Source organism: Theropithecus gelada, chromosome 7a, assembly GCF_003255815.1.
Source record: "Theropithecus gelada isolate Dixy chromosome 7a, Tgel_1.0, whole genome shotgun sequence".
Taxonomy (NCBI): domain Eukaryota; kingdom Metazoa; phylum Chordata; class Mammalia; order Primates; family Cercopithecidae; genus Theropithecus; species Theropithecus gelada.
This window is the reverse complement of record NC_037674.1, coordinates 48,541,810-48,552,902: the sequence shown is the minus strand read 5'-3', so window position 1 is coordinate 48,552,902 and position 11,093 is coordinate 48,541,810. Positions and strand designations below refer to the sequence as shown.

The 11,093-nt window shown below is 43.8% G+C and overlaps 1 pseudogene; it reads left to right on the top strand.

Annotated features, from left to right (window-relative positions):
* LOC112627505 overlaps positions 1-9,459 on the top strand; it is a 64,693-nt pseudogene extending 55,234 nt beyond the window's left edge.
* Positions 9,460-11,093: the final 1,634 nt, after the last annotated feature.

Genomic DNA, 11,093 nt, shown 5'->3' with positions numbered 1-11,093 from the left:
TTTTTTTGAGACGGAGTCTCGCTCTGTCGCCCAGGCTGGAGTGCAGTGGCCGGATCTCAGCTCACTGCAAGCTCCGCCTCCCGGGTTCACGCCATTCTCCTGACTCAGCCTCCAGAGTAGCTGGGACTACAGGCGCCCGCCACCTTGCCCGGCTAGTTTTTTGTATTTTTTAGTAGAGACGGGGTTTCACCAGGTTAGCCAGGATGGTCTCGATCTCCTGACCTTGTGATCTGCCCGTCTCGGCCTCCCAAAGTGCTGGGATTACAGGCTTGAGCCACCGCGCCCGGCCGCTGATGTATTTTTTAAATGAAGGTTTAAAATATCTGCAACCAGGACAAACACTGTTTAGGGTTGATTCAATAACAGTTTTCTTTCCTCTCAGACAAACGCTAACTTGCACAGCCTGCTGACACTGTGGGCCCTCTCAGTTATGTAGTTCTCCATGCCACTATCCCCAGAGGCAACCTCTGCCTTATTCTCCTCATTCATTGTAATGACACCCCAGCTCCTCCCCACAAACTGGTCCCAACATTGCCAGGCAGGCCCCACTGAGCCAAATGAGCCCCTTCAGGACCTTCCCTTGCTTAGGCCCCTGCCCTGGCTCAGCAAGGTTTTAAGTCCTTGGGCATCCTGCCAGCTCATGGCCCATTATCAGTCTCCCCAGAGTTCTGTGAGCAGGGCCGGGAATTCCTTTCCCTCTTTCCACCAAGTGTCTACTTGTTCCAACATCCTAATCCCATATATCCCTGTGCATAAATATACATGTACTTCCTACTGGTATGAAATCTACAGGGATGAATGTCAAGTCTGCATTGTTTAAAAATTCAATTACAGTAGAGAATGGGGGAAACCTGTCTTGACAAGAATCTATATTGAGCTTTTGGGCCAATTTGCCTAAGACCTATTTGCCTAAAGTCAACTTGCTTAAAGTCCCAACCACTGAAAATGTATATCCTCAGAGAACATTTGTAGCATTTTATATAACATAAAATTACTTTATAAAACATTTTGAATGTTAGATGATTCTTCCTATTTTACCAATTTTTAAAAAATATTTTATCAATAATTGAGAAAAAATTTTTAAAGTTCTTTTATTTCACATGTCTGTAAGTTATTTCTAAACTTACTGTATGTCACTTGGTAGTTTCTAATAAAGTTCTACTTCTAAGTATATACCCTAGAGAAACCAGTGTATTTTAAAACAAAAAGACTTCTGTAATAAGCATGAACAAAAAAACTCACATTCAGTTTTTATTTTTATTTTTTTAAGTGTTTTTTTGAGACAAAGTGTGGCTCTATCATGCAGGCTGGAGTGCAGTGGCATGATCTTGGGTCACTGCAACCTCCACCTCCCAGGTTCAGGCCATCCTCCCACCTCAGCTTCCTGAGTAGCTGGGACTACAGGCACACACCACCACACCCAGCTAATGTTTTGTATTTTTGGTAGAGGCAGGGTTTTGCCATATTGGCCGAGCTGGTCTTTTGTTTTGTTTTTGAAATAGAGTCTTGCTCTGTCGCGCAGAAGAGTGCAGTGGTGTGATCACGGCTCACTGCAACCTTGGCCTTCCAGGTTCAAGCCATTCTCCTGCCTCAGCCTCCTGAGTAGCTGGGATTACGGGTGCCCACCACCATGCCCAGCTAATTTTTTGTATTTTTAGTTGAGACGGGGTTTCACTATGGCAGCCAAGCTGGTCTCAAACTCCTGACCTTGTGATCCGCCCTTCTCGGCCTCCCAAAGTGCTGGGATTACAGAAGTGAGCCACTGTGCCTGGCCTAAAAAAATATTTTTTAGAGACAGGGTCTTGCTATATCAGCCAGGCTGGAGTGCAGTGATATGATCATGGTTTACTATAACCTTGAACACCTGAGCTCATGTGATCCTCCTGCCTCAGTCTCCCAAGTAGGCAGGACTATAGATGCACATCACCGTACCTGGCTAATTTTTAAAATATTTTGTAGAGATGAAGTCTTGCTATGTTGCCCAGGCTGGTATCAAACTCCTGGCCTCAAGTGATCCTCTTGCCTCTGCCTCCCAAAGTGTTGGGATTACAGGCATGAGCCACTGTGCCCAGCCTCAGTTTTATTCTTAATAACCAAACACTGGAAAGAAAACAAATGTCCATCAACAGGTAAATGGATAAACAAATTCAGCTATATTCATACGATGGATTATTACTCAGCAATAGAAAGAAATTAACTACTGATATTCTCAGCAACATGAATTAATCTCCAAAACATTACATTGAGCAAAAGCTGCCAGGGAATTGATAAGTACAATTCCATTTATATGAAGTTCAAGGACAGGCACAAATTAAAGTGTGCTGAAAGAACTGGTACAGTTCTTATCTGGTGGTGGAGAAGCAGGGAAAGAGTAAGAGGGAGTTTTCTGGAGTGTGGAAAGGTTCTATCTGTTCATCTGGGAAGTGGCCACATATGCAAAAAGTCATATGTGACACAAAAAGTCACAGAGCTCTACTCTTAAGATTTGTGCATTTTACTTATGTAAATTCATACTAAATCACTGTTTTTAAATTTTTACATTTCATATGTTTCCATTAAAAACACACGAAGTTTTAGTATTTTTACCTCTAGTTTGCTGTTTAATTCAGTTTTTAAAAACTTTTTTGGAAAATGCAGATTTTTAGAGAAAATTAGCCACACATTCAGGTTAAGACTTATTTAGTGAGCAGATGTCATTTGAACAGCAGAAGTGAGATAAATCTCTCAGAGCACATTCAGCTCCTTTACAGTTTAAGTTTCACAACACCTAATTGGTAAATTTATGCTGGGTGACGAAACTGAAACACACACAACTTCAGAACACAGCGTCCTGAGTTCAGGTAATTGTGGATATTTGCAGCTGGGCTTCAGCCACATGCAACGTTTTCTAGACTTTCCTCAGTCTCCATGGCCTCCATGGGCTCTCACCCGCCACAGCCAGTGTTGATCCTGATGGATGGTTGGCAGGCACCAGCTAGCATCCTGTTTCCATAGTCTCATTCATCTGGATCAGTCCCAACCTACTGGGCATGCTTTGAGTAACCATACATTCCCTGAGGTTGCCAGAGTACGGTAGAGGTTGAAACTTTTGCATCATCTCTCAGGTTGGCTTGGTGTGGCCAGGAAGTAGGCTCTACAGGGCCCACCTGGCTGTCCATTCAGATTACCCACCTTCTCCCAGGATGGTGGAACCTTGTGTATGGAACAGCCCATTCCCCTAAGTCCACCTGCCTTAACCAGCATGCCAGATGCAACCCACATGTAAGTAAAATCTGAATATTTCTCTGTGAATATTCACTTGAGGCTTTATTAATACATGCTTAGTGTTGCTGTGGGCCTGGTAAAATCCCCAACTGGAACCCAGTCCCACAGTTCTAGCCATGTAATATTTTCTTCCTTCTTAGAAGACGGGAAGGTGTTAATAGATAGGATTATTGTTCTCGAGCAAGGTAGGCTAAGTCGTAGTGCTCTTTTTTGTAAGGAATCTGTCTGGTGACACTGAGCACAATGAGCGTAATTCAGTAATCCCTTGGTTAGAGACCCTCTTGTTAAAGAATCCTTCCTTCCTTCCTTCCTTCCTTCCTTCCTTCCTTCCTTCCTTCCTTCCTTCCTTCCTTCCTTCCTTCCTTCCTTCCTTCCTTTTTCTGAGACAGTTTCACTCTTTTTGCCCAGGCTGGAGTGCAATGGAATGATCTCAGCCCATGGCAACCTCTGCCTCCCGGTTCAAGTGATTCTCCTGCCTCAGCCTCCCAAGTAGCTGGGATTACAGGTGCCTGCCACCATGCCCAGCTAATTTTGTATTTTTAGTAGAGATGGGGTTTCACCATGTTGGCCAGGTAGGTCTCAAACTCCTGACCTCAAGTGATCTGCCTGGCTCGGCCTCCCAAAGTGCTGGGATTACAGGTGTGAGCCACCATACCCAGCCAGAATCCTCTTCTCTTAGTTCCATAAATAGATTAGGGAGAATGCTGCTCCTCTGTGTACCAAATAGGTCAAGAAGAAGTTGTAAAGAGACTGCATCATGGGCCATATGACTGTTCTGGCAAGAAGAATGAGAGAAATAAGGACTTCTCTCTTTATTTGAAGAGTTGCTCAGATCAGACAGTGGGTGGAAAACAGTATGAACAATGCTGTTATTGATTTTTTTTTACCTTAGTTTATTATTTTTTTGATGCTGAATTGGATAGCAATTAAATGGCTTAGCCTGGACAATAGAGGGAGACCCCATCTCTACAAAATATAACAATAAATTAGCCAGACATAGTGGCATGTGCCTGTGGTCCCAGCTTCTTGGGAGACTGAGATGGGAGGATCACTTGAGCTCAGCAGGTTGAGGCTGCAGTGAGCAGTGAGCCGAGATCACACCATTGCACTCTAGCCTAGGTGACAGAGCGAGTCCCTGTCTCAAAATAACTTTTTTTTTTGCAGGGGGGTGAGACAGAGACTTGCTCTGTCACCCAGGCTGGAGTGCAGGGATGTAATCTCAGCTCACTGCAACCTCCACCTCCCGGGCTCAAGCAATTCTCCTGCCTCAGTCTCCCAAGTAGCTGGGGCTACAGGTGCACACTACCACACCTGGCTAATTTTTGTATTTTAGTAGAGATGGGGTTTCACCATGTTGGCCAGGCTGGTCTCAAACTTCTGACCTAGGTGATCCTCCTGCCTTGGCCTCCCAAAGTGCTGGGATTACAGTTGTGAGCCACTGCACCCAGCCAAATAAAAATTTTTTGAAAAGAAAGAAGAGAGCTTTGGCCAGCCTCTCAAAGCTCAGCCTGGCTCCTGGGAAAGTAGTTACCAGGTGTGGCAGGCCCTGAATCAGATGTCAGGGTGTCAGGCTGTGGGTGAGGGAGACAGCATATCATAAGGTTTAGAAGCACAATCTCTGGAGTCAGGCTGACCAAAGGCTCAATCCTGGCAAGCCATTTTACCTCTTTAAGCCTCAGTTTCCTCCTCTGTAAACTGGAGTTAAAAACTACTTCACCAGCTCATCATGAAAGTTTAAATGAGACAATAAGTATAAAGTGCCCCATACATAATGAGTCTTAATGTTATTGTTCTCTCATGACAAGAACAAGAACACACAGGAAGTACTGGGTCCCTTTCTGAGATTTTGGAGACTTAAGAGCAAATGTAAAGTGGAAAATAGTCAATATCAAAATGGAAGGCCTTCCTGGTCATTGAAGGGGCTTTAGAAATCTTGAAATATGAGGAATAATTGAGGAAACTGAGGGCGTTTTACTTGGAAGAGAAAGAATTATCAAATATTTGAAGAGCTACCTTATATTCAAATAGGGGCTAAAAAGCCCTTTGCTGGCTGGTATCAGCAGCTCTCAATGAAATTCAGATCCCCAAAGCATCCTGTCCCGAAGCTAGCAGAGATTGGAGGGCAACGGCCCAGGCTCAAGGTTGGCAGCCGATGATATCCAGGGACTTGGATTGGAGGACGCTGAGCAGACACCAGGTTGGCCCTCTGGCTGGGGCGGAAGGATTTGGAACCCAGAACAGCCCAAGGAGAGGGGTGGATAGTGGTTTATCACAACTGGACCATAGCAGCCTTCTAGAGAAATACTAATGCTATTCCTAGTACTTTGTCTACATTTGAGAGAGGCCATTTCAGGTCACAGGAGCATTCCTCCTGGGTGGAGTAGAGTTTGTTTCCTTGTGGTCTGGCCAGGAAACGCCAAGCCGGGTGGCCGAGAGGCTGGCCGTCTTGGCTGGAAGGCGAAATGCTTGGCCAACTGGTCTGTCTCCAGAGAGCAGACTGGCCCGCCTCGACTGGCTGGTCCTCAGGCCACTCTTGCTGCCTGCAGAGCATCCGCCACCAGCCAGTGGATTTTCTCATTGCTAGATTTGTAAGTGGCGTGATTTATGACTCTGCTCATCCATGCTGGCCCCTGGGTATACACGCTTTTGCTTCCAGGCTGGGAAGTGAATAATGAATTAATCACCCTGCCTCGGGTTCAATACGGAGCTGAGTGTTTGCAGATCTTTATTGCACTGTGCAAGCCAAGTCGAACTGCTCAATTTACACTTCTAATTCATTTGAGTTTGTGCAAGTCTGCCTGTTTGAGGGGAGCTGCAGCCTCGTGGCTGCTTAGTCTCTGAGGAAGCCTCACTTCCCCAATTCCTGGCCATTCCCTCCCTCTAAGAGTGAATGAATGTCCAAGACTTCAGGGTGCTCAGAGAAGCCAACCCACTTCCTCAGAGACTGCTCCCTTGGATGTGTCTTGTCCTAAATGGTGTTGTTTATGACAGTTCTCAGCGCAAAACAGATAGGTGCACTGATGCCAGCCTGTGTGCATGGCATAGAGAAGGCATACAGGAAATGTTTGTTGAATGAATAGCCCTGGCGCCACAACACAGATGTTTATCAAAACTAATGGCTTGCAGTCAGGGCTGGAGTCGGTCCTCTTTTGCTTAGTTCTAGTTCTCTAGGACTTGGGGAGAAGAGTTTTTATTAGGTCTCAGAGCTGATGAGATCTGAGTGATGAGATAGGGCAAATTCTCAAGTTCACTCAGAAGCAGTGAGAGGCAAAGTCTGCATTTGAGGATTTGGGACTTCCCAGCTTTGGCCATTTTTCTTCACCTCTCAAAGACATATGCAGGTACTTTTCACTCAGTGCTTGAATGTGAAAAGCAGGTGCACAGAGTAAGGCTGACCCAGGCTGTATCCCGATGGGCTGTAAGAAGGGGGCACATCTATTCTGGGGACATATTCTTCCTGACCGAGTGTGGCTGAGATGCTGCCTTGTCCATCTCAGCATCCAACCTCCCCACAAGGCACACATCTGATCCTGCAGTCCAGAGGGACCACCACACCCCCAGTGTCTTTCTTGGGGCTTTTGTTCGCCTTGTTCTATTCTCCTACTCCTTGCCTCTTTCCTTGCTACTTAAGATTCCTCCTCCTCCATTCCTCAAGACCTGCCTCTAAAGCTATCCTGTCTCAAACCTTTCCAAGCTGCTTCAAATCCATGTGGTTTCCTTTCCCTTTTGGCCTCAGCCACATGCTGCTTGTCCTTCTTTTAGCCCTTCTCTGACTCTGACCCATGTCCTCATCTCCTGACTGACTGGGCATGGCTTCTGCATTCTCACTCTAATTACTGGTAAAAATGTGAGGACAAGAAAGAGCCGAGGGCAGCCCAACACCCACCATCAGGAACTTCCTTACAGATTAGCTACAACCACCATCTTCCATTCATCAGACACAAACATTTATAGAGCCCCTACTCCACCCAAGCACTGGGGTTGCAACAATGAACATGACTTTACCTCTTCTTGTTTCTCCCCTCCAAGCTCCAAACACATCAACTTTCTACAATGCCCTCAAACCCACCATGTCCTCCTGCCTCAGGGCCTTGGTATATGATCTATGCCTGAAACATCCTAACTCTCCTTCTCTTCTTATTTATTCATTCTGATCTTTTAGAGCTTAACTCAAACACCAATTATTCAGGGAAAGCTATGCTGGAACCACCACCAACACCACTGCTCCTTGGTCTGGATGTTTTCTCTGAACCCCTAATCACAACTGTAACTACAGTCATTAATTATGTTGTCAGTTGTTTCCCATTCATCCCCACCCAAACCCAGGATGGAAGCTCCCTGAGGGCAGGGCCATGCCTTTCTTGCTCACTGCTCTATTTTTGTTGCCTACAACAAGACCCTACGTAAGGGAAGTGCTCAACAAATATATTTTAAAGAAATAAAATGTATCATTAAAGACATTTTTAAAATATCATCTTGTATTCTAGTCTAGGAGACTTATCAATGGGAGAAGTGTGGTCAGTGGGCATGAGAGCCAGACACTGGTGATTTCCATTTCACATGGCATTCTAATTTGTAGAAAACACCAGAACAGGACAGAGGGGAAGAAAGATGCTGGTGAAGGTGCTTTATTCTTGCAACACACTGCTCCCACAGAACGCTGCAGGCAGAGTCTGAGATAGGAGGAGTCCTGGTAACAACACATGTTGCGGACTGAAATTTTTGGTGTGCTCCATCATAGAAGACCCAGGGGGTGTACCTTATGAGATTCAGCCAGCCATGAGCTGAGCTCTGCAAGTTTGCCTGCTGTCAACTGAAACCAAATGGGTTGTAGAGTAGGGCCTTTGTAGAACTTACAAAAACATAAGATTAGCAGAATATTATTCACTATAGAAATCAGAAAAAAAAAAAAAATCCCTGGTGTGATTCCATCCTGCACGGCTCTCCTCTGGAGTAGTCATTTATCTCTATCCACCTTCTCTCCCACCTAAGAGTGTGCCACCATCCCCGGGAAGATTCAATGGACATGGACATGAGCTCCCTGAGGCCCCAGAGCTATCTTTTTGGTTGTGAACTAAAGGCCAATCAAGATCATCACTTTAAGGTGGATAATAATGAAAATGAGCACCAGTTATCTTTAGGAACAGTCAATTTAGGGGCTGGTGCAAAGGATGAATTGCACATTGTTGAAGCAGAGACAATGAATTTCGAAGACAGTTCAATTAAAGTAACACTGGCAACTTTGAAAATGTCTGTACAGTCAACGGTTTCCCTTGGGGGCTTTGAAATAACACCACCAGTGGTCTTATGGTTGAAGCTTGGTTCAGGGCCAGTGCACATTAGTGGACAGCATTTAGTAGCTGTGGAAGAAGATGCAGAGTCAGAAGATGAAGAGGAGGAGGATGGCCGGGCGCAGTGGCTTACCCCTGTAATCCCAGCACTTTGGGAGGCCGAGGAGGGCAGATCACGTGGTCAAGAGATCGAGAGCATCCTGGCTAACATGGTGAAACCCCATCTCCACTGAAAATACAAAAAATTAGCCGGGCATGGTGGCGGGCGCCTGTAGTCCCAGCTACTCGGGAGGCTGAGGCAGGAGAATGGCCTGAATCTGGGAGGCGGAGCTTGCAGTGAGCCGAGATTGCACCACTGCACTCCAGCCTGGGAGACAGAGCCAGACTCTGTCTTAAAAATTAAAAAGAAAAAAAAAAAAAAGAGGAGGAGGACGTGAAACTCTTAAGTATATCTGGAAAGTGATCTGCTCCTGGAGGTGGTAGCAAGCTTCCACAGAAAAAAGTAACACTTGCTGCTGATGAAGAAGAATAAGAAGGAGAAGGAAGAAGAAGGAAGAAGATTTTGATGAGGAAACTGAAGAAAAAGCACCAGTGAAGAAATCTATACAAGACACTCCAGCCAAAAATGCACAGAAGTCAAATCAGAATGGAAAAGACTCAAAACCATCAACACCAAGATCAAAAGGACAAGAATCCTTCAAAAAACAGGGAAAAAAAACCTCCTAAAACACCAAAAGGACCTAGTTCCGCAGAAGATATTAAAGCAAAAATGTAAGCAAGTACAGAAAAAGGTGGTTCTCTTCCCAAAGTGGCGACCAAATTCATCAATTATGTAAAGAATTGCTTCTGGATGACTGACCAGGAGGCTATTCAAGATCTCTGGCAGTGCAGGAAGTCTCTTTAAGAAAATAGTTTAAACAGTTTGTTAAAAATTTTCCATCTTACTTCATTTCTCTAACAGTTGCTATTTGGCTGTCCTTTTATAATGCAGACTGAGAACTTTCCCTACCATGTTTGATAAATGTTGTCCAGGTTCCATTGCCAAGAATGTGTTGTCCAAAATTCCTGTTTAGTTTTTAAAGATGGAAATCCACCCTTTGCTTGGTTTTAAGTATGTATGGAATGTTATGATAGGACACAGTAGTAGCAGTGGTCAGACATGGAAATGGTGGGGAGACAAAAAATATACATGAAATAAAACTCAGTATTTTAATTTAAAAAAAATCAGAAAAAATAGAAAATCAATTGGCATCCTTAATTAAGGGATGCAAGAAGACATCCCATTTCTGCTCTCTAAAGCTAGAGCAGAAAGTCATATGCAAAGGAAGCACTAAAATTTTTAAGAAATGCAATGACCTGTGTGCGAATTCAAATTGGAGATAGTAAAAAAGAACCCTGAGAAACCCAAATAGTGATGTCAAGGAAAAAAAAAAATATGAGAAACTTTTTCAAAGAGGAAAAGTCATGAAAATGGTAAACATACACAGGGAGGATTTTAAAAATTAGGAATCTGGCCAAGCAGGCTGGCTCACACCTGTAATCCCAGCACTTTGGGATGCTAAGGCAGGTGGGTCATTTGAGGTCAGGAGTTTGAGACCAGCCTGGCCAACATGGTGAAAATCCATCTCTACTAAAAATACCAAAAAAAAAAAAAAAAAAATTAACTGGGCATGGTGGCGGGCGCCTGTAGTCCCAGCTACTCAGGAGGCTGAGGCAGGAGAACCGCTTGAACCCAGGAGGAGGGGGCTGCAGTGAGCCAAGATCGCACCACTGCACTCCAGCCTGGGTGACAGAGTCTCACACTATATATATATGTGTGTGTGTATATATATATGTATATATGTGTGTGTATATATATGTATATATGTGTGTGTATATATATGTATATATGTATATATATAATGAAACTCTCATATATAATATATATATGTATATAGATTAGGAATATATATTTATAAATATATATAAATATATATATATTAGGAATCTGCCTTAAGTAAATTAGATGTTTTCAGGGCAACAATCAGAACATTTGAAATAAGCAATAATTGAAGACCCACTAAAAAGATTTCCCTAAGTGGTAAAATGTTCTGAGTCTGCATATTAGAAAATTTTACTACATTCAAAAGGTAACACAGAAAATCAGCATCCAGGCACATCCTGATAACACTCTTGAATTCTACTAACAGAGAAGATTCCTTTAAGGATGTAGGCACACAAAATCAGTTATCTACAGGGACAAAATTAGGTTGACCTCAGACTCAACAACATTAAACGCCAGAGAACATGACAGTAATATCTACAAATATTTGAGAGGAAAGCTTTGTGACATAACATGGTTAAGTGTGGCCACCGTGACTTCTGTGGATAAAGGCCATGGAAAGATATTTTTAGAAAATATACCATCAACATCACCTTCTTCACATATCCTTCTTTTAAAAATTACCTGTAGATGTGCTCCTGCAGACTTCAAGATAAACCAAACCAAGAACTCAAAAACAAATGGGGGAAGAAGATAGTTTGGCAGCTTCTTACAAA